We start from the raw sequence: 25402 nt of genomic DNA, 5'->3' as shown, positions 1-25402 counted from the left end.
ATAATATAATATTGCTCCTTGTGTATAATAACTTGTCTACAGTTATTTAAATGAACCTATAAAGTTAGCCACCATTGCATAAATTAAAAAATACGGTTGTAAATTATTACCGACATTTTCCAATCAAAGTCGGAATTGGGTCAACGACTAATCCAAATAGACGTCCGATAGAAGTCAGGTTGAACTTAAGTCATCGAGTCCAAAATACGAAATACGTGAACGAGGCGAACTTTGACGTGCAGACAAGCGCACCGCCCGACAATGCAGGCGATCGTCAGACGAGCGGTAATCGGTTAGCGCCCGCATTGCCGCGACGGCGCGCTGGTTAGAGCATTCATAAATTATGTGAATTTGTTGGTTGTTGAATTATGTTCAATTAGTTGAACGCGGTAATCTTAAACAACATTGAAGACTTTATGTTAATCATTCGCATAACTTTAGCATTGTGTAAAGATGTCGTCGTCTGTTTAATGTGCAATAACATATTGAAAAAGACCTATATGAAGTGCACAAACTAATTAAGCCAGTGTCTGCGTAATTATATATGATCCGTTTAGTAGGTTCGTCTATATGTTTAATCCCAAAACTATATTTTTAGTTTACAAGCACAGTTTTAACTTTTATAATTTAGGTTAATTTTGTTTTGTCACGAAAGGCTACTACAACTTTTTACGTTGTCGGAAAGTAAGTTATTGAATAAACATATTCTCAATTGTTTTCATGGGTAACTCAGGAAGGCATATTTCAGAGCAGCCATGCGATATTAGAATTTCAAATCAGTAGCGTTACCGCGCGCAATGCCCGCCCGTACATTTCGTCACCTGTTTACGCGCCACGAAAGACAAACTGTCGCGTCCTGTCGCGCTCCCTAACACTTTATTGTTTGCGTGAGTGAAAAATTCCCTCCCTTATTATACCCGAAGCGAATGAGGGCGGGTTAAAAATGGCGAGCATCGATATGCCCTCTAACGTACAGTAATGTGCGCCATTACTTGTGAGGGGACGTAATGCTCCGACCTACTTGCACCACAGTTTTTCGGGCTGTCGGCCTGAGCGGGCTTCAGTCGGCTGAGGGTAATGTGTTCATTGAATAGAACGTCTGGAGTGAATGTTTGTGGTAATTAGGCATATCAATTCTTGAAAACTTAGAACTTGAAAATTTAAAAAGTTTACTTTTTATAGACCCTGTAAAATTGTTCTTATAAGTATATAAGCAATAACTTGTCACAACACATTGTGTTTTTATTTGTGGCGTTAAAATTTTAAAACATTTCTTTACCTTTCACGGTTTATTTATACGAGTAAAAATACAGACTCTTAACAAACTGTAAAATGAAATTGGATCATTGCAAGTTAATTTATTGTAAATATTCTCAAGTGGTTGTGTCAACATACCTTAGTAAGCGAAAACTGTTCTGCCGTCAGAGCGCCATATTGGCAGGTGACATCACCCGATTCTGATGGGGTGGGTAACATTAGCGATGGACAGCGGATAGCGGTAAAATTCGGTAAAATAAAATATTATCCGTGTGAAATAATATTTGTTAAAAATGTAATATTGCAATGTACTTTAATAAAGCTTATACCAATAAACTTTTACACCTATAAGATATACCCTTACGATAAGTTATGGTGTCAATATGTTTATTCATTTCTTCAAAAATATGTAATATACCACTAAAATTTAAAGCTTATAGGACCCATATAAAATTTTACAAAACACCTTTTTCTTGCAGCGAATTCTGGTTTACCAAACTTTATACTATTCGCCTTCACATTATTTATACGTTAAATTGACATATACCTTGTCATAATAAACAAGAATATTTGCCTCATTTTATAAAACATTCATATTAAGATGCAATCCAATACAAAGTTAAAGAAAACGTTCGAATAAGTTACAAGAAAGCCAAAGAAAGTTGTATTTACATTTTTATTGTATTCTATTTCGTTTTATGCTCCGCTGGTTCCACGTTTGCACCAGCTAACGCGAATGCGAGCGTCCGCTCCACTGCCCGCTCACACCCGCGCCACGCCTCGGGCACCTGATTCTTTTACAAAGCGGTTCCTTATTTACACACGTTAGGGTATTTAAAGACAGTTGCAAAGGGTCCAACTGAATAAGTTTACCCTGTGATCCAGTTAGATGTATTTTACATTGTGCACGTTTAAAGTTGACTGCTGGACATTTTTTATAAATAAGAAAGGCGCAAAGGACTATGCTTTTACCCATCACCCCCATCAACCCAAGATAGGGTAAAAGATAAATAAGGTAATCTATATATCTAATATATCACCCCCTCCAAATCGAAATATAGCAGCGCTTAACACTTTTAAGGAGCTTTAATTTTTGTCATTCAATACGAGTAGCAGTCTATTAAGTGACAAAAAAATAAAGCTCCTCGTTAAAGACAAGAACTGGTTATTATTCATAAGGATTCTACAACTTTAACCATTTAACTAATATTTAACCATTTTTTTTGAAAAATTCTGTAATGCGTATATTAAAGCTTTCCAGCGAAAGACGGCTGCAGAAATATCGATATTAGCAGTACATAACTGAGCGATTCCTTATCGTGGACATTTACATTTTTATTACTACCAATATTTCCATTTTTCGCTCCAGTTCCATTCACTTTCTGTGATTTCTATAAAAAGTCATATAAAAAAGGAATGACTGGTAATATTTGCACCAATCCACAAAGATTAGATGATGGGCGAAGTTCGAATCCCAAAAATCATATGTACTGGACACATGATTTTTTAAAGTTATATACTTTAACAGCAATGGAAAACACCGCGAAAATATCTACACGCTCGAGAGTTCTTTCAAGTTTTCAAAGATTTGTGAAGTCAACTTATTTATACGGTGAGAGCGATGAACTATGGCCCAATCTTTATCTGGGAGAAGACTTGCACCCAGCAATGGGACAATAATGGGTTAACAACGAGGTATGGTTTTTAAACAATATACATATTACATATGTATGCAATCTGAATGCAAACAATGTTAGGTCATGAGATAGCCACGAAGCGCTGGAAATCTAATTGTCAATGGACGTATTCGATTTGAGCCAAGCGTCCTTTCGAGACGGTATTAGATTCCGAGATTGAGGTTGCAGACTGAAATTGTCAGACCCAAATCTAGTTAAGACGAGCACAGGTAGGTCTGGAGCATTAGACGCCTAGGTCTGGAATAGGACGCTTTTATCAGCAGGTACGATTTATGATAAGGTGGTTCTATGTCTGGTTTTCAAGGAGACACCCATTTATAGCATTAGATACCGCTGTCTCGAATATCTAGCAAATGTTTGCACAATTAATAGGTTTGCCCTCTTTGGTATAAATGTACACTGGAGTTTTATTTATTTACATTATTTTGAAAATATAATAAGACACACAATCATACAAAATCAATAAAATTTAATTCTTTGTGGAGTTCTCAACTGAATTCTAATGTTAAGCAACGCCGAGTTCGGTCAGCAGTTGGTTAGGTGATCACCATTGATACAATTAAATGCGTGCTTTCGTGCTTCATAGGGTACGTCAAGCCCCCATTGTTATTCTAGGATAGCAGTTGTTAAACCTTGTCACAGGTCTCATGAGCCGTTATAATATATCTGACACTGGTTGTGCTTCTAAGCCGAATCGTTTCCACCAATATGTAGTGGACCAGCGCGGTGGACTACGTTCCAGACCTCCGCCAGTTGTGAAGATCCGAACCGAATAGTGAGACATAAAAAGGATTGTAGCAACTACTAAGATACTCGTACCTAGTAGTGCGACATAAAAGCAGCAAGTACAAGTTTAAAATACTAACATTGCGTTGCTCTAGCAAAAATAAATGTGGTGTTGATATTTTCCGAGAACAAAACTCAACACAAGGCATGCCAAATTCCAGGCATAACCGCAGTCTCGCTTGCACGCTGCTACTCGCGTCTCTCACCACTCGCTGAACATTGCTGCACAAAGTGAATCCCAGATTTCACACCTCAACTTCTTTATTGAATTTAAAATAGACCGTTTAAAAGCAAATTCCTGCGGATTCGGAATGCAAACGATATGAAGTTGCGGTTCCACTGGAAAAGCTAGGCTAGACTGGAACCACGGTTTTAAGTGACTGTAAATATATTTGAGGTAGAATTTTTTTTTATTGCGGCTTTATAGAAATGTAGTAATGTATAACGTACCGTACAAGCATGATTTTTATGTAATGTTAGTTCAAACACTTAATCTATCAAGAAATTGACATAGGGCTCTTCAAAAGGTGTGCAAAAAGAATTCTCTAAAGGCAATACATTGGCGACTCCTCTGGTGTGGCAAATGTCCATAGGCGACGAAGACTGCTTTCCATCAGGTAGCCCGTCTGTCTTATCGTTAGGTATAAACATAAAAAAATGACTAAAATTTTATGCCTCTAACACCACATAAATGAAACTTGAAAATAGCAATGCTAGACGGCGTACAGCTAGAGAAAATAATTAACCATTGGTGCTCCTTTATCGAGTCCCACTACTAGCTTTGAAGATGAATAGCAAATAAGCATACATCCCACTTTACTACTGTAGTCACTGTTACCTGACATTGTCATGTTGTTATCGACCTAATAAGACCTAATTGAGCTACGTAGTTGCTTCAGAGTATTGGTTAGTTGGAATGCAACATTAGCTGCTGCACGGCTCTTACTAATCGTCCTGCCCGTCAAATAGCTTATATTAAGCTGTTGTTCATAGATAACTGTTTCTGAACGTCAACAAATTACCACCGCTTCGAATGGTGTTTCGCTATGGGGAAGAAAAGAACACCATTTTAAAAATAAATAAACACCTCAAATAATAAAGCATTTCAGTTGTTGTATTACTTTTGGTTGATTACATTCTGCTATTTTGTTTTGAGAACAGATTTGAGTAATAAGATCAAAAGAAGTTAAGCACCGGTATTTATACTTATCTGAGTAGTCCTTCTAGCTTTGATCTTATTGAACATGTTAATGGAAATACTACACAGCGTACGGTTTCTTTGAATGGCAAAGATAAGTAGAAAATGACCATAATTTACAATTTGTAGGCTAATGCTTTGCTTTGAAAACAGTGTAAAGTATTGCAGGCAAGTAGATTATTATGAAGTCGTATTTGAGTACGGGTCATCTCTTGGAATGAAGGAGGCTTAGGTTATAGTCCACCGTATTGGCCAAGTGCGACTTGGCAGACTTTCCACATGATTGAAAACTTTTTTAAAGGAATTCTCAGGCGGTCACGTATCCTTACGTTTTTCTTTATCGTTATAGCAATTGATAATTAATTTCTAATGCGCACATATCTTAAAAAAACACACACACACATGTTAAAAAATTATATATGTGTCGGATTTGAATCCGAATTACCTCCGAGATAGATCTAAATCCGCACACTACAATATCACGACATAGGACTTATCTGTTATTTCCAATGCTCGCAGTACAAAGCGTCCGATAGCAATCCTTCTTTGCTGTTTATCCGTATCGCTTCGTATTTATTATTTTCTAAGTTCAGCACAATACTGTAAGCCAAATCAAAAGAAAACAGGAATAAGCTTCCGCTGTGAAGTTTATAAGGAAGAGTTATCTCGCTCGCTATTGCAAGTTAAACACCATTCTTATTTCGTTGGCAATTTCTTCCGCTGCAATCAAATCTTTCCTGCTATCGAGTTGTAGTCAGTAAGCACGAAATTGGAAACAGTAATATATCAGTGTGTTCAGTGGATTGGGGAACTGAGTGTCGTTGATACAAATTTGTGTTGCGTCTGTTAGGTGTTGTGTTTCCGTAAGTTTAATTTCCTAATAAAAATATTAAAACCAAATAAGTGGAGCAATTTAATCTGAAATCCTTTAATAAGACAGATGAGTACGTGCGAGTATTACTACTACACCTGTTATAGGACATAAGGCATTCCAACTCGGTTCTCAGTGGTTAACTTAGTAGCAAATCGAATATGTCGTTTTATGTGATCTTCTTATTTTAAATCAGTCACAAAACGTATGACTACTTAAGGCGATAGACAAAAAATTTAAATATGTAAAAAATATTAAAAAAATAATGTAAATTAAACTTATAGATACGTAAAAACTCTCACTACTTAAGTACGCAGCAACTATCTGTAACCACACACTATCTACGCATCCATAATTATGCACCGCGGCATATGCGATTACTGTGAGAGCTTTTAGCAGCTTTCAAAGCACCCTTACGCACTTTACGCGGGGGAGGCTGCAGACATGTTATGGTAAGTCTTAGAAAAGGGTTACACGAGTGCTCTAAGCAAGGATCTTAGGGATAATATTTTTTCTCCGACTATTTAATGCATGTCTCGGGTGTTGTCCTTTTTATGGAAATACTGATTAATAAAGGAAATAACTATTTAATATTTATTAATGTAACATATTGAGTGGCAAGTAAAAATCTATTTTATAAAAATTAGAAATAAACAAGAAAGAAAGAAACATTACTACTTAAAGAAAGTAACTAGAAATTATTGCAAAAACAAAACTACAGCTACTTAAAAATATAGTCTATGTCATTATTACAATTTAAATGAATCCTACGATTATATAGGTTAGTTAATATCCGTCAAACCATTTGGGCTGTAGAGCGTGCCAGAGAAAGAGAAATACATACATACATATATAACACATGCTCGTAAAACCTTACCCTCCATAGACATGTAAAAATCATATAAAGTCTAAGAACGAGACGTAACTTTTCAAGAAATGGGTATCAAGGGACCTATCAGAAATTGTACACATGACCTATTAGGGCAACGACCCGAACGTATATTTCATGAAGTAGCCAACAAAGGCTGACGATCAAAAACTTTAAAAATAGATTCTGTTCGTAGACCGAGGCCGGGGACATAAGTTTAAATCACTCCCTGGTGAATGAATGAATAAACTTTTTGTGCAACGCTTTCGAACAAAGAAAACTTTTCATTGAATTGACGTTTCGAATAAACCTAATATATAGATGTTCGCATTGTCTTGTGTATAAATTTATTGTTCTGTTGGTTTTCTAGAATGGAATGTTATATACTACTTTCGTTAAGGAAACTGTTCCATCCTGATATTATGCTTGACAAAATATTTAGAGAGATAATATTGAAAATACATTTTAATATTTGACGCTTTCGTGCACTTTGTATAAACGCATTTTGAAATAGGAAAACCGTTTCCAATCGGCCTAAAAGACACAAGGATGCATATTATTCGTGTGTGTGCACCCTTCAGTCAATATGTCCCGAATTTTCCCGAAAATTCTACATAGAATTTCAAGTAGCAGGCCCGTGTACCCCAAAATGCAATCGAGGCGAGAACAAACACTCGCTCTCGCAAACATCCGCCCGCCAGATGAGCCGGCGTTAGGACTCCGCGCGATTGTGAGGAATGTTTTATCCAGCTTAGGGATGGTCTGAGATCGATCAATCAATTGTTTAGGCCAAAAAGACCGATTATTTTAATTGATCCCCGGTAATGGATCGATTCGAAAATCGAAAGTCGATCTTTTCGAAGTTAGTTGAATGTTATAGACATTTTTTGCTGACGGATACGTATTTCTATCATTAGTTTGGTTCTGATGACGTTTTTTTTCGTTATCTTCGCTCTTTTATAGCTGAAAAGATCAAAGATAGATTTTTGGAGAAACTCTTTCGAGGAGCCTCGATTTTTTTGTGAATCAATTCATTATACTTCGATTCGAATCGATTCAAGAATCAATCTTTTTCGGAGAGAATCGCTATCCTTAATCCAGCCCCGACCTTCGAAACGTTTTGTTAAGCTTGAGGACACAACATTTACTTTTGAATGTAATTGATGTATTGAAGAGGCATACACATACTTAGGGTTGCCGACTTTAGGAAGTAATTATTTTAAAAAAATCAAAAAATAAAAAGGACATAAAATACTTAATGTTTGTTTCTTACGAGTACATCGATCAATTTGCGTCGAAGCAAAGTAATGGAGGATAATTAAGGGTGGCTTTTTCCTGTCCAGAAAAGAAAAACTCATTTCGTGAGATTACTTCATGACAAAACATGAAAGTAAATAATTGTCATTTACTTTATTATAAAGTGTGATACAGTTTGTAAATTTTGTAAAATAATATAGTTTGGCTATTTAAACACTATATTTGATTATAAATATTCCAAAGTAGAAATACATTGCTATATTTTCAATCTTAACCAATCAAAAGCACATATTGTGCACTCTACTTGTGTTAAGTAAATATTGTAGTTTGAATTTGTAATCCATCTGAAACTTTAATCGAAGCGCACCTCAGAGAACTTAAGGTTCAACATACATGTAATGCCGCCTCTTGGGATCAAAAACCAAGAGTTCATGTAATGCACTTGTATCCATAATCCATCCAGTTTTCTACGAACTATAAAGTGCCCTTTTACTATTCCATTCAGGTATAATGGAAAAATAAACAATAAAAATATAAAGAACATTTCACATTATAATGCTTAAAGCAACAACTACTTTAGAAACTTAAACACAACTATAACATTTTAGTAAAAGGAAAATTTTAGTAAATTTGCAACAATTGTTTACTTTATTTTGCTTATTTCTGTAATGTTATCTTTAGAAACTTTGAAAGCTACCAGCGTTCCGAAACGTATACTTCGAATCAGGTCTTGTAAAGAACGCGAAACAAAAGTGGCTAAAAACTGAGTGTTCCAATTTCGGATATTTGCGAAGTTCTCGCATTAGTGTCGCAATAAGGCGCAATGCATAAACAACGTCCGGCGCAGGTGTCGGCCGGTCCGGGCGCGCCGGGCGGGCCGACCGGCGTCCGGAAGGAGTTTGTAAAAACCCTCGATAAAAAGAGTTAAGAGGCTATTCTATGCAAAGATGTGTATAAGTGGATATTTGACAAAAAAAACCGTTACCAACTTAAAGTTTTGACTGAGAGATAGATTTTATACATTTTGAAATTCGTTATTTTATATGACCGATACGTATCTAAGTAGAACATTTTAGTATTAAATACGTGCTACGGAGTATTTTAATTAAACAATTTGTTTCGATTTTTATACATTAAAAACTAGCTGCCGATGTCAAATAAATGCTTTGTCAAATCGTAATGTTTTAATACATAGTGTTATAATGACAGCTATCTAAACATAACAACCGAGATTTATATGTTCTCTAAATCACTGAAGCGTTGGTAAGATTTAGTCACTATGCTTCTGACTTCTCTGAATGTTTCCTAACTTTGATCGAATATAAGTGCTACAACCTATTTAAATCGACAGGCTATGTACGCTTGTTTACATTGTAAAACACATTAACACGAAAAGAGAATATGTCGAAATACATATAGTAGCCCCCGGGCGCAGGTGTCCGGGTGTTCCGCCCCGAGTCCGGAAGGAGCTTGCAAAAACACCCAGGTGAGCGATTTGCCTACGTTTTAATGTTACCCGACCCTCTTGGATTTAAGAGCCTCTAATGTCGCATTCGGGAACGATAGTCGGAACGGAAAGTGTGTAAGTTGTTCCGTAATCAGTAGTGAAGTTCTCGTTACATATAGATAGCATTCGATTTTATTTGTAACTATTTTTCTCGCGTGGTGACTGACGTCAGGGCACAACATTACGTTCTTTTGTGTACGTATTTGTTGTCGCCGTATAAGTAAATGTTGTATTTAGTTGTTCAATAAGCATTAATATTTTGAACGCCTGTGTAATGCCAATTGAATGTTACTCTGTAATAAAAACATGAACAACTCTTTACTCCAAAAGTACGGAAACACACATGGGAATTTCCCACTTGAGCGACCAAACTCGTCACTTAACCAAACGTTGCGTTAGTGATGTAAACGTCATCTTCGCCGCCAGTAATGGCTGTGGAATCATCGTTTACAGTGTATTGTACGCAGCGCTCCGCCCGCGGCGTGCTTATAATCTTATTTGTGTTTCGCTCCACATTATCGCGGCGCTCCGCAAACAGCTCTGTTTGCTTTGCTCTATAATACTCTGCGGATTCGCGGAGTTGCTGAAGGGTACTGGGTTAAGTGCGGCCGGATTGTTGTTTATGCTTTGAAGGATACTCTCATATTTTTAAGGTTTAACTGAGTACTAACTTAATAAATCTGCCTTTAATTCGCTCGGGTGCCACCGTTTCATTCATCAAGCGTAATAAAAGTAAGACGCTGGAATTTTTAAATTACTTGTCGAACGGAATACGGAATTCGACAGTTGAAATTGAATGTTAAACTAAATGTCGTAATTCGTTGCAGTGCTGTCCAATTGGAATTGCAGTAAAATTACAGAAATTGGGTTTTTGAGTTTCAAAATCCTTCAAAAGTTTTTAGAGTTTGGTAAGGATTGTTCACTAGTGGAAGAAAAGTTAGACCATCTGTTAAATCGACTGCAGTAGCTCTGTTTTTGAAGAAAATGTGATTTGGAACAGTTTTAAATTAATACATAACTTTTTTGTTACACGCGAAAAACATGTCACTAATTTTGAATATATTTTTAGGTACCGTGAGTGATAAAAATGTTGAACTACAAATTCAGAAATAAAACTAAGTTAAAAAATGTTGCGTGGCCCATATAATTACGTTTTGGTGGTGAAAGTACCCAAAGTTCAATGGTCTTTAAACATTGACATCACTAACTTATTGTACCACAATTAACTAATATTTCTAGCCCCTTTCTTCCGCCACAGCGCCAGTGTTCACAGTTCAAAAGTCGGTGTACTCAGGCGGCTATAATGCAAAGTGATTGATGATGACAGAGCTGCATTAATTAATGGCGTCCATTGAATGCGCACCAAGTTTGTAGGAGGTTAGTACCCTGTGGACATGATTACGTTGTTATAAATACCAATGTGATGGTATAACTACAGTTAGATAGATATATAAACATCTCTTATTTCCATGCATGACTTTGCATAATACCTAACACCTATTTGTGAACCTAACACCTATTTGTCTTGAAATATCTTATACTAATATTTCGTTAATAATACATACGAAGTTTCTTAAAATCAGTAATACTGGATTCTACTCAACCCATCACTGTCTGAGAAATATTAGGCCATGGTCCACCGCACTGGCCAATTGCGTAGTGGTACTGTACTACCTCTACTGTACTACTTCATTCTATTCTACTATTGGATCCCGATCATATAAATAAAAGCTCTATCCATAATATTAACGGGCTATTTCTAGTCTTTGCGTTGCTACATCAGGGAATAACGTCACCTATTCAATGCTTCCCGCAAACACCGACTTGAACGATACAAAATTGCCAGCAGCTGAATAGACGGCACAAACAATGAGGAATCGAGAAGATCCAGACCGCAGTTCAATAGCTATCAGATACGCAGCAAGTTGTCGACAAAAGTCAAAGAGAATAACTGCGGGACACAAAGGACGGCATTAGGAGGCTGATTGTAAGGTCCTTAGCACACTGTCGCTGAGGTTTTTGACGTATCGGCAACATCATACCATCTGACATTAAATACGCCCTCGACAACAGTTTTGTTAGAAACTTTATTGTATTATAGATGTATTTCTCTATCTCTCATATGTTCTTCAGTAAAAATGCCACTACCTGTCACCACGTAAATCTGGCCTGGAAGACTAGAACACAGCATTTTCATACCACATAAGGCAAAAAAGCCTTGCACCTTTAAAATATGTGTGACCGTTGACTAGGACTCGTTAAAACATTGAAATTCACAAGTTTACAAGTATTACGCTGGGGGTACGATGAAATTACTAAGTTTTGAAATTTCTAACAAAACTGAATCCTCCCAACAGAAGCTAGACTTACAATTGCATAAATATTTCATATATTTGTTACTCTGAAATGTAGATCTACTTGTAAAGTATACTTATAAGTAGATTTTCTATTGTAGTCTTTCAATATTATGTAGTTCCATTCTTAAAGAATATCAAGAAGCAAGGTTTAAATATCGTTATAAAAATGTATATACAACAGACTTTTTAGTCTACGTCAACAGTGCGCTGCGGTCTTTACCCGGGGCTACTACGTTCGTTACGGTGAAAAACGTCGATATTGCCGATAACATCAATTACTTGAGAGCCGAGCGTCGGGAGATCTTTTGTTCTCGCCAGACTCCCGATAAGGATTACATCTCCGCTCTGCTCCATCATTTCAATGAAGCCGATAGGGAAATCCCCACCAATTATTTTAATTATTGTCTATTTTCAGGAGAATCTCGTGACATATGGATTGATTGAATTGCCATCTCAAGAGTTTTGAATTCATCACAACACGGTTGATAAGTTTTAGTTTCAACTTCTGAAACGAAAAATTACATGATCATATTCGAATATGAGTTTGTTGACAAACTCGATACACAAAACTTTTCTTGCAATAAAGTCGAATATAACTTTTCAAGCACTATTTTGAATACTTGTCTCTTATCTATCTACGTGCCGATGCAATGAACTTTATTTTATTGCGGCTAGTTCCACCGCGAAAGATCAAGCGAATGGTTAATTTATTTATCATAGTAGACAAACAAATATTTAAAGAATAAACGAATTGGATGCAGTTACAAGTTTTATTAATCTATTTTTATTATTTTCTTATTTGCGCAAATCATCGAAAAAATACCACAGTAGTGAAAGCCTGCGTCTGTAGCCAAGCGTGGGAGAGTTTGAGCCCCTAGTGCCATTGGTTGAATTTATCGTACACTCTGAGTGAAAAAAAAGTTGGAAAATCACTCATAACTGAAATCTAACTTCATTGTTTAGAAATGTACAAAGACGAATATTACACCCGGAGCTCTAAGTATGTCAAGGAAGTATGGCGATCGCTGTCTGGAAGTGAAACGTCGCTAATTTTTTCACCTGCATCGCTGCCCGTCATCGGTAAACAGCCCACAGACGGCGATGTTTAAAAAAGTCGTCGCAAACTTCAACGAATACTTGGCGACGTCGCAAGTTTCTGCCGCGACTTTCCGCACGGGGATTGGATAAATGTAAATTTTGCTATTTATTTAAAGAGATTACGGTGGCTGCCTTGATTCTGCTTTTTTACAGAGTTAGTTAAAGTCTGAAGTAGGAATCAAGAACTTTAATTATACAAAGCGAAAGAAAGAATCCGTAGCTACGTTTCTGTTGAAGTTGGTTGTGTGTGGAGCGATATTACAGTGAATATTCTGAACTAGACAACTTCACTGAACATATGCAACGTATATTTACAAAATTCAGGGAATTTTATTGCTAATGCTACAGGAACATACGTGCACGGAGCAGGCACTTGTAGCAAACAATGAAGACGTGTACATTACTGTACATTGCGACTTAAGTAATGGTTAATTGGGGCCCCTCATTTTCTCGTTTCATTGTTTAGGTACATATAATATAGAACTAATAAATATGGAATAGAAAAAATTTAGTGTACACAAAATAATATATGATATCTCCGTATGCTAATATTTTTATAAGATTGGAGAAGCAAACTAGAGTGCAGTCCACCTGATGGTAATTAGTAACTGTCCCCTTCATCTGTCAACTTTACCAGAAGTCAATAACAGCATTGCCACTCATAGGGACTAAGATGGAGTTCTCCACCAAACGCCGAGGACGGCCACCGGGGGATTTTAGTGCGGTAAAAGTCCCACATAAGTCGGCGTCACTCCCATGGCGTCGGATACCTTTTGAAGAATTCCCCCTCATCAACAAAAAAAGGGACTAGGATCGTCATATATAAGTCAGCAGGTATAATTTTAACGGTATATTTCTGTGTTATCCTATTGACATAACAATAATTGTGCAAAGTAGCAATTACATTCCAGCGAGATATGCCATTTGTCACGACCGCTGTTCGATAGCGACTGTTTTGACAAATTGCTTTATGCTCTGATAGTGTTATATTAGTATCTAGTATGATTTAATACAATGAATTAATACTAATGGCAGATACACCTGTACGTGTCTCCTGGGAATGCATGGCGCAATAATTTTGCAATCAGGCAATTCTGCGCTAAGATGCGTTGAGGCGCCATTTGTCATGTCGCTGCTCGATAGCGGACTGTTATGACAAATCGTCTTATACTACGAACGTGTATTACGAATAATTCGGGGCACAAGTTATTTTTAGTATGATTACAGTTAGACTTAAACAAATTATTTTTGCTATTAAAACTCCTAAATATAAAAACAATAAAAAGCAGAAAAGATTTTCTCTGAGGGATTGGTAAAGATATTATCATTATCATCTATCTATCACGATATCATTCGTAAAGATATTATCATTAATAACAATTTCATTTTAAAAATACAATCTCACAGCTTTTTAATATACAGCGGTAAACCATACTTTAACTATGCAGTTGTCCATTGCAATTAAAATATAGTAATACTCCACAAAAGCAATCTACTCCGTTACGAACTTACATTAACTAATATGAGCTGGAAACCGCTAATCTAACTACATCTACATCAATATGTAGTTTCGGCGTCGAAACTTAGCGTTATGACATTGTCATATTGCGCCAAGTCAAACAGGGATGCGTCAAGCGCGAGCGGTGAGCTGCAACTAAGTTCCGCAGCTCGTTAACATTAACATTTATATGAAGGAAGTTGCGCCGGGCGCCCGCCGCGGGAACTTGCCCAATTGTTCATGTCAAAGCGGTTAAGTACTTTTACCGTCACTGTGACGTTACAGCCACACAATTAGAACATCGTGAATACATCTGTATGTATGCATTGATAAACACAAGTGTGCGAATTTATACGTACCGTAGATTTAAAAACATGCGCACAACATGGTCTATTGTAAGTAGGCTATTTTTAAACTTTCGTAGATATTAAAAACCATTTAATTTCTAGTATCAAATTTTTTTGTAAAGTACTTCTAACTCTTTAGGTTAAAAATAAAGAATATTAACTAAATCTCTAAATAATAAATGTTATTTTTTTTGCAATAATGTAACGGTTTCATCCAATAGACAATAAGTGGAGAAAAGAAATAAATGAAAATAAATGTAAGATGCCTCAAATACGAAACACTCTGTTTTAATATTTTAGCATCGTACAAATAAATACGAATAACATATGATAGTTATATTAAAACCACGAAGGGCACTTCTATTTGTATGAGTCAAGAGAGCACAGGTGTTGCTAGTTTTATTTTTACTGACAATTTAATTAATTTTCGAATACATTTGGAATAATGTAACTCTCTGTCAAAACCAGAGCACTCGTTACAAGAGCGCCATAATGAACGCTCAGTGCAGAGTCCGCTACAAAAGAGGTCAACAGCTTGTTAATTACAGTAACCTCATTTTTGATTACCAGCCATCGGGAGCGGTCCGGCGCATTAACAATTCATAATGTACACACAACACGGCCAGTCCACTCCATTTCGTATTGCTGTACTAGCCGACCAATAAGAGATGCGATTCGCGTTGTGTTGCCAACACGAACGAACGAAATAACGGCATAAGAGAAACAGTAGAAAATAGAAAAATTGACAAAATTTTACTAATTGTTTATGTAGACGAAAATATAGTCGACTTTAAAAAAAATCTGGAATGCGTAATTGTCGGTAGAAAAAACGTCTTCTGCGCGATAAATAATGCGGAAAATTATTTTTATTGTAAGAAATAGGTGACATGATAAAACAGCAATAATGTTAAAACCCTTTTTACAGAAACGGAAATAGAAAACAGCAATATCATTGGAAAACAAAATCTACTGTTTAAACAGAAGCGGGCAACACTGATCGCGCGGTCCAATACTGGATAATGTTGTCAAACATTTGGCATTATGCGCCAACATTAATAATGCCCGGACATTTGTCGTTTTAATTATGTACCGGCGAAATTTATCCGGTTTTGTTATTTCCCCGCGGACGAGGATTGACGGCCATGTTACGTTTCGTGTTGATTTTTGGCGGGAATTAAATAATGTGTGCCTCAAATAGATTTATGGGGAAATAGAATTAGGTTCGTGATATTAATTGACGTTTGTGATTAAGTAAACAAAATATGAATTATGAATATTAATCTAATATGAATGAATGAAAAATAAATGATTTATTTTATGGAATAAAATTTATTCATGTTAAAATTATAACAAACATTTATCAAAATTATATTAGTATACCCAAAAGCACTAATGAACACGCGTAGGTTTAATTTAAGCACGAGATAATTCATCAATAAGGTTAAGTTACAGGCCAGTGAGCAAATGAACTGAAACGGAATAATTGTTACAATTCCATACTCATAAGTATCATGTTCCTTTGATAACGAACTTCCCGCGTAGGTCGACCGCATATAACCTCTCCCGTCCTATCACAATATTTCCATACTCCCCCATATACATTCCACTTTATTGCTCGTTCACAAATGAATGAGCCAAATGGAGAAACAGAGTTCGTTTCGTTGCGGCCTTAAATTGATAAAAAATTGGGTCGGGGGGTAAACATATTGGGTCGGGGTTCCTTTGCGTTGTATTCGTGGATTGGGAATAAAATTTCGATACTTTAATAGAATTTACATTTCATATTTTGTTTCAGATATAAGATATAGGTAGATTTTTATAATAATCTATGTAAACAAGTGTTTTTGGAGTCTGAAAATATTAAAGTTTAGTTTAACAAGAACCCTTTAACGTACTAAATACAATGTTATTTGTAGAGTCAACAAGTATAACCAAATTCTAGTTAAGAATTCTACGAGTTTGAACTACTTTCCTAATAATAATCTTTGCCTAAAGATTTGGGTAACTCAAATAAAATAATACTTCCGAGGGGATTGATTTTCCCTTTATAGTTGAGTGCAAGTTGTTTGTTGCCTTATAAATCAAGGTATGTAAAGTCGGAAGTTCCGAACTATTGTCTCGGGGGCACATTGAGTGGTGTTTCTTTCAGCAATCGCGGACGATAAAACTTGGTAGTTTGTGAATCAGGAAATGTTATAAAGAACGTGGAACTTCTGAATACTCCAAACTCCCTAAATTTATTTTATGCAAAACTTTTCACACTTCAAATATACAATTGCAACGATTGAATGTACTCAAATTTGCAAACATCGCTCAGTTGAAATTGCAAATAAATTTCGATTTGCGTACATTGAATGGTTTATATAAATTGGAGTAACTGTTTAATAAACAATTGTATTGAAGTGAACAACAGTGAACGATAAATTTATCGAGAGCGGCCGGGGCCGAGGGGCTGCCTATAGAACTCTATCATTATGCACTAAGGGCTCCCTGGGACGATGGATGAAGCTGAATAGGTAAGATAAGCAGCCAGTTTTATTACTCTAAATAGAAAAGCGCCGTTCGAATACTCTTTGTTCGTGAAGACATTATTGGGTCCTTTTGAAGTGAGCTTTTTGTAACGATTGCTATGGGAATTGTGATCGGCGGCAGATTGGGAACGAATTAGAAAACGAAATAGACTATTCTTTGGGTAAAGGACATGACTTGAATATTACTTGATGAAGGGGACTGGCCAGTGCAGATAGACTATACAGTTACTATTGCTATAACTATTTCTAGCGTGAAGCAGTTGTTGAGGGTAATTTTGTTACTAACTTTCTTATGAGGCGACCGTATTAGTTCTCAGAAATGGCAACGCTTCTGTGATCAGCTTCAGATAAAACCCCTGTTGTATATGATATTGCTTACATACTAATTTGGTACATGTTACGTAGATTCGGTGGTGGGCTCTATGCTCGTGTTCTATTTCAAATATATAAAATATTATATAATATATACGCTCGAAAAACATTACCTTCCGCAGCCGGTTAAGGTAAAGTAGCCTACGCGAAAATTGTTTAATAAGTCTGCTTTATGCAAAAACATCGATGCTAATTTCATTAGAGCAAAGAAAAGGTAAAAAGACTTCATTTCCAATCCTCCAAGGATTGCGCAAGGAGGATCCAATAATGTATAATTTTTCATATATTTAGGGGCGTAACACAACGGCCTCTGTTCTTACATTAAGCTTATTCATTTGTGAGTGGGCATCGATAGCGGAATGTATATGGGGGTGTATGAAAATATTTTGTTAGGATCGGGCGAGTTTGTTTTGCGGTCGACTGACATTGGAAACTTGGTCACGGGGCGAAAGCGATACATACGAGTACATAGGTACATAATTAGATCGTATCGAATGACAATTCTAAGATTTAAAATAGTTTTAAAATTGTAGTAAGACTGTACTGTAGTAAGATCTTTTATTAACGAGAAACAAGAGTAATTTTCTTTTAACTTACTATTGTTATGCATGTTACTAAAGTATACTTAGACTTTAACACATATTTAGTTTGAAATATAAAAATATTTTACATTTTATTATTTATATTTAATTATTTCCAATATTAAGAGTTATAAGAACTTAAACTAAAATTAAAAAAATAACAAAAATATTTACAGTATCACAGTATTTAAAATTGTTTTTGTCTTGGACCCTAAACCTTCAATCATAAGCTTTAAAGTCTCTGCAGGTACATGTACTTACTAATAACAGTGGATTAAACGTAGAAAAGGTTATTGATAACGCGCATGGTGGAGCGGATCCACTGCTTATGTGACGTCAAAGGTACAGATGGTTTGATCCCCGGTCGGGTAGACATATTATGAAGTTGATTACTGGTTTGGAGTTGGGTGTTTGTGTTTTAATCTAGTGTATGTCTCCCGCTCGACACATGATCATGAGCTAGGGTACTATGACTGTGAGAAGCATAAAATGAATCCTTACTAATCCTTACTTATATTATAAATCCGAAAATAATTGTGTCTGTCTGTCCGTTTGTCTCTTCTTCACGCCTAAACCACTGAACCAATTTTAATGAAATTTTGTACAAAGATAGTCTGAGACCCGAGAAAGGACATATGATAGTTTTTATCCCGGAAATCCCACGGGAACTAGGGATGTCGATCTAAGATCCCTATAATCACCACAATCTTTTTTTTTATAATTTACGTTAAAAATCACCTTAAACTTTAAGACGGAATTAAATTTTCGTCGTTACTATTTTTAAAACTAGAACTGTTTGATTATTTATATTGGCATGTTGGCCATAAATTCGAAGCCAACTTGAACTGGAATAGGGCACGAGGTGGTGTTATTTAAGAACAACAGATTATTTTGATTCACAGAATAAAGGTTACTCCAATGAAAGACCAAATAAATTAAGTATTTGGATAATTTTATTACACCTTTAAGATTCCCCTTCATCATTATATTTAAAACCTACGTGGGTTTTAAATATAATGATGAATGAATTACTTATTACATGTACTAAGGAGTAGATCAAACAGAATTAATATAAACGGTCTATATTTATAAGGTATATTAAATCCAGATTCCTTATTAGACTACTTAAACGATAGCTGGCTATATTGAAGGAAGCCCTTGGAAATTAAGAAGATTCCCGGATCAGCATCCAATTAGTCGCTGCAAAGGCTGAATGAGAAGCGAGCGCTACATTTCTAAAACTTCGACGGGATCGAACGAGCTCGCTTTGAGACTCCGTAATGCCGGCTTCAAACCGAATTTCACGATGTCACGTGACGTAAAGTCGATAGAGATCAGACTGGCGGCCGCGTCGGCGTCGTGTCGTCGCCGTCACGGCCCCGTCAGCGGTGAGCACACAAAGCGAGGCAATCGCCACCCTCCTGACGTGCTGTTACTCTCCAGTAGAATTTTTAACGAGTGTCCGATGCGGAGCCGGAGGAAATTGGAGCGACGTGACTCGATGGCTACTCGCATTCATCCCGATAATTGAACTACGAGCTGGCCGTTTACTTGAAACAATGTTGCAGTTTCTCGATCCTTTACACATTTGACTAACATTTGCGTGTTTTATTCCGTAATAGGAATCGGAAGCGAATCATCTCGCGCTTTGAGGCGTTGAGTACACTTTAACGGAAAATATTTTTGCATTAAGACTGCGCACCGACGTAAATATGAGTTAAGAAAGACTTTAGTGAGGCATTTTGCATATTACCCTTGTACAAGAAAGCTATCCGCTATATTCTTATTTTTAAAATATTTTATTGGACGCTTTTACAATTCTTTTGATTCTTGCTTTATAATAAGGAATACTTCGAGGATGGCCATGTACCGATATCTAGTGATTTAATTCAGACAAACCTTTCGTTATTACTTCTCGGCAAATTTAATAAAACGTACTTACGTACTTAATTGAGCATTGTCTTTAGTGCATTCCAATTTAGTTTAACTAATAAATCTGCTCAATCAAACAAGCTGAAAAGCATCAAATAAACATAAAAAAAATCCTCCTTAATTACCGGTGTAAGGTGTATATACTTTAGTAATTATTAGTATCCCAATTCCGGGTAACCCGGGTAGAAAGATGGCTTCATTGTTGATTAAAATTTGCGGCACGGATTCCGGCCTAATTTTCCCATTCGTGCAAATAATAGATTTTAATTTCATGAAGAGGGAAATTGAGCTCTCGTGTATCAAGGGTATGACAGATTGGTGAGCGGTATACTGTACGGTAAAGATACTAAACATCATCCACTGAATGCTGCTATTAATTAGCTTTCCTAAAGTCTGTGTTTATGAAATGTCAAGTCAAGTGCAACTTTTTGACCCAACCGCAGGGGGTAATGTTTTCCGAGGGTGTAATTCTTTGGCATGCTCTACAGCTCAAAAATAATAATAATTTTCATTATGTTTACTGCAATTACCCGACGAATGCTGTTCAATAATAACATCTGGAACAATTAGAAAAAGTACATGAAATCTAGCTAACTATCGAAGAACATCTTGCTCTCAATATTGCTTTATTTCGCAGATCAGCTGCGGTCTATCATACCGATTGTAATCATGCCCCGGGCTACGCGCGCCGCTACATCTGCAAACATACCAGGATATGCAGCTTGTTGCTAACAAGCATAAATAAATTCTTAAATCTTTATATATATATTTTTTATGTGCGTGTTTATGTCTCTGAACTCCTTTTAATTTTGATGAAATTTGTTGTGTGTGAGAATGGTTTAGATTCACAATTTAGTCCGTGGGAAAAGATGTTTTATTAAATTTTAATTCGTAAGTAGGTAGTTATAGAATCAGAAACTATGCATTTGATCAAGTGATAATATTTAGCAAAGTTGTTGTCCAAGAGCCCACGAGGGTTTGGGAGTTGGTAAGACCAAATTTCGACAAATGGCACTACTGTCATTCAATGCAGGTACAAATTGTCCGTTTTATGTATGTCATATTATTTCTTTAAAATGCGGGCGAAGCCGCGGGCACCACTAGTAAACTATAAAGAAATTCAGTCGGTGACGTAACTGTTCGAAGCTTAGGACGCTCTCCATTCTGATTCAGGGTAAATATCATCTCGACGCAGTAGTCGCTATAGCAGTTTGCCGTGCAGTGATTTTGGGTAAATGCAAAATTTAGGAAAATATCTGAGACTCTGCGTGGTTGTCAAGTTAGTATCTATGGTAAGGCATAGAGTAAGGATATCAAAAAAGGGTTAAGAGAGTAAGTAGCACTATTTCTCAAGGCTAAGTGCCGGTTAGTAAGTTGAAAGGTAGAAGAACCCTGTTATGGAGCCATTTGATGAAAAGACGAAGGACTGCTAAGTATTTTACTTTGCTATATATCAAAGGCATTAATATTAAACACCTCTGAAACAATTACTACACTATCCGTGTACACGCATTATCCAAGAAATGATAGAGCGATTTTTAGTTTTAACCGCAAAATTGGAATCCATTACCTAAATCAATGTGATCACCCAAGCTTTCGCTTGTGACTCAGCTGTGAAAACTCCTAACGAGGCCTTTACATGGCTTAACTATAAAAAGACGTAGTAATGGACCCGTACACCGAGCCACACGGAAAAATATCATACTTCATTCCATAACCCACTAATCAACGTCAGAGATGTGTGATAGACATACGTAATTCCCCGATAGTCTGAAAAGCAATTTCTACGTAATTTATTATTCCTGCTTCCGGCTTCAGCATGCACAGCGAACTAACAACAATGGTGGGAATATTACACCGGAATTTTGTCATTAAGTTCGTGGACGAGTCGGATTTAACGCGCTCTGCGAATTCCTTGGGATGTTTAAATGGGAATTTTCAGGAAACCAAGATAAGGGGGATTTTGGTTTCTAATAATTAAGTGAATAGATACAAGAGTAGTGCTCTTTGTGGTTCAGCATGATCGGCACGTCAATTTTAGCTCTATAACAATAGGACATCCTTCAGACCCTAACGCAGCAACTTTATATTGAAGTTAAGGGTGCGATAATGCTCTCTCGGCTGTCTAATTATTAAGAGCTATTTCAACTATTAATTACTACAAATATTTTTATTTTTAATTAAATTGTATAACACAACTAACACTTAGCTTAAGTGTAAATACTGAATCATTTTGTGGAAAACATGAGACATTAGAAAACATTTATGTAATACCTATTAAGTTCTTACTGTACCAACAAGTCTAGTTGAGAAGACTGCTACTAGGAAGTGAATCTGGTTCACCTTATGATATCATAAGGAGACAATTCACTCGCATATGCGAGTGAATTGTCTCCGCTTTACAGTGATAGACACGGCTCAAGTTACCGACTAGCCGTCAATACACCGTCCACTATCTAATTTGCCTCTCAAGGAGCATCACACAAAAGGCCTGCGACATCCGTCTCCAGCATTCAGCGATATAGGTTACAAGGCAGTGCATGTATGCAGAGAATCGGGTCGCTTCTGAACCACTATCGATTGGAAGCTCGCGCAGCCGCCGTGCACCCCTACCGTTAACCCACTACCTCTTCCATCGCTCGCTGACAAGCAATTTCCTCCACCTTCAGCGATCAAAGCAACCGTTGGACGTCGAACGTACGGTTCCTGACTGGGATATGAGTAGCTGGCGCGACATTCAATCTATTTATCTTCTAGAAAAGTATAAATGTCTTAAAGTCAGCGTGGCGTTTGCGAATGGATTTTTTATTCCATATTCAGGTAAGCGATGAGATTACGTTATGGGTGTAATAAAACGAAATGGATTTTGAATTAAGTGTATTTTTTTCACTCTCTTTATCATTTTTCGCTTTTGCATTCTCTAATGGGTTCTTGCTATGATAAATACTGGTAAAATATTTCTGTTTTATATGATAGAATACAAATATACAGTCTAATAACATTACTGTGCAAATAAGGATTTCTAACTGAAGTCAAATGTAGTTTTGTAGCAATACAAGGGTAGCGACCCGTGAGGGTTTGGAGCACTGCAAGTAACACCACTCGCTTAATTGTAACAACCTTAAAATTAGAGCTATGGCGCGAACACTGCTTCGTTAAACATAAGTAGGTACGTGAGGAGATACGCCGTAGTATGCCAATGTAGAGTTAGGAATCCATTTAAAAGACTTTTGAGACTTGAGAATTACAAAAACAAAAAGCCGGCTACTTAAAAATTTTGCCAATGTCATTTTCAAAATTTGGACTTTTCACAACGGCATCTTAAAGAATGAAACATATAATATACATTCATACATACAAATATACATACGCTTGAGAAACATTACCCTCCGCAATTGAGTAACAACAAAAGGTATGTGGGTAGATATGCCTACAATATAGTTTTCATTTCTATTCGACAATGTACTTAATGCGCGTAACATCTCCACGAATACAACACTAAGTTATAAACACTAGTTAAGAAAATAGTGAATAAGTTTGCGTAAAGTTTCAATCAATTGCTCCTAGTGTATCAGAGCCGCCATCATCAGGATTCCCGGCATTCCCGCCGGGTGTTAATTGCATTCGTGACGCTCGCACAATGCTCCAATGTTCATTCTACACTACTCTCTACTGATCGATTGAACATGGTTGTACTCTATTAACAGCCGTTGGAAAGACATTAAATTGTCACTGAAATGCTCAAAATATCGTAACAGTGTATATTAAAAATTCGAGACCAAAACCAAATTGAATTGAATAATTCTATGACTTAAACAACAAGCATAAACATAGAGTTTAAGTCTGTTTATTTTAGTCTAACCTCATATTTTTATTTGGACAAAATCAAAACGTAACAGGAGTACCATTTAAAAATATTCGTCAATGCATTTGTAAGTAAGAAAACCGATAAACTGAGTTTTTCTAATTTTTGTCTTAACCCAGAAATTCACAGTTTTTTCGCACGGTAATTCGAAAGTATCTTACGTAAAACGAGTAAGAAACTCAGGCAAAACCTTACATTAAAATATAAATAAGATTACACAGCATCTGTGTATTTCTTTGAAACTATTATTTTATTATGTAAAACTTTCTGCTTCGCGTGTCCTAAGAGTACATGGAAAAGCTTTAATAAAGTTCTCATAACGAAGGCCGTAAAAATAAAAAGCAAGATACTTCACACACTGCTGCAGAATAATTTAAAGTGGATGCAAGTAAGTATGGAATTTAATTAAAATGCTCGGTCGGTCCACTTAATCTCAAACTTGCTGAAGAAACACATTTAAGTATAAACTATAAATATGGGGAAGTTTAAGAACTGTGTATGATGTTGAAATAATTTTGAGGAAGCGTAAGCGTGAACCGCCTTTTGTTCCTGTTTTTGAGAAAATACTTGTATGCAGTGTGCCTGCGAATATATATGCCTGAATGTTCTACAGAATAAGGATTACAACACAAGTACGATTACGAGTATATTGAAAAAAAAAATAACTAGATAAAACATTAAGTATAAATGTTAATGTGACACATACAGTTTAGTTTATTTAATCCTAGATATAATCGAAATTTAAAGTCCTGGGCAATGGCAACGCAACGGCTTCAGGTAGAACGTCTATTTTATATGGTAAGTAAATAACGTTCTTGGTTGGCAGTACTTACCATCAGATAGACTACCTGCTCGTTTTCTTTTTCTAAAATAAAAAAAATAATCTCACAGTTAGTTGTTCTTTCAACGGGAATATTAGAAAGAAATAGAAAAGTGTAAAAAGAAATACTACAAGTCATCGACGCAACTTTCTCGATAAACCATGCTATTCCTTTGAGAATCACTGTCTGTTCAAGTTACAAGTTATGTTCCCTTTGTATCGATAAAGTCATCATTTGTTTGACGTTCCCGACGCGAGATAAGCCGATAGTGCGTCATTACCGCAAGTCAATGCTCTATTCATTCCGCCGCTAAAAATAAACAATAAAACGAAATAAGAATATATTTTTCACCAGATACGCTTGCACGGTTTCTACGTGATGAAAGTGTAAATACTTTTAGGGATTTTATTTATCTCAATGTTTTTATGTGGAACTATAATTATTTTTCTAAAAAAAAATTTTTAACAAAAAAATACAACCGACTTCTATTAGTACATATTTCTGAAGTCGGCGCTCATATATTTCGTTGGATAACGATGTAAACAGCGTGTCTATTATG

At 36.2% G+C, this 25402-nt stretch overlaps 1 protein-coding gene and 1 long non-coding RNA gene across 4 annotated transcripts in view; one reads left to right on the top strand and one right to left on the bottom strand.

Moving 5' to 3' along the window:
• LOC140756562 (zwei Ig domain protein zig-8) overlaps positions 1 to 25402 on the bottom strand; it is a 468720-nt gene that overhangs the window by 145323 nt on the left and 297995 nt on the right. The gene's annotated exons all lie outside the window — the stretch shown is intronic.
• Positions 10524 to 12355, top strand: LOC140756584 (uncharacterized). Its single transcript, XR_012103900.1, has 3 exons — positions 10524 to 10818; positions 11225 to 11428; positions 12214 to 12355. It is a non-coding gene; the product is annotated as an uncharacterized LOC140756584 (long non-coding RNA).

The sequence above is a fragment of the Epargyreus clarus genome, unplaced genomic scaffold (genome assembly GCF_041222505.1).
Source record: "Epargyreus clarus isolate Ecla_fem2 unplaced genomic scaffold, WU_Ecla_fem_2.2 ptg000003l, whole genome shotgun sequence".
Lineage (NCBI taxonomy): Eukaryota > Metazoa > Arthropoda > Insecta > Lepidoptera > Hesperiidae > Epargyreus > Epargyreus clarus.
This window is presented reverse-complemented; position numbering and strand designations above follow the sequence as displayed.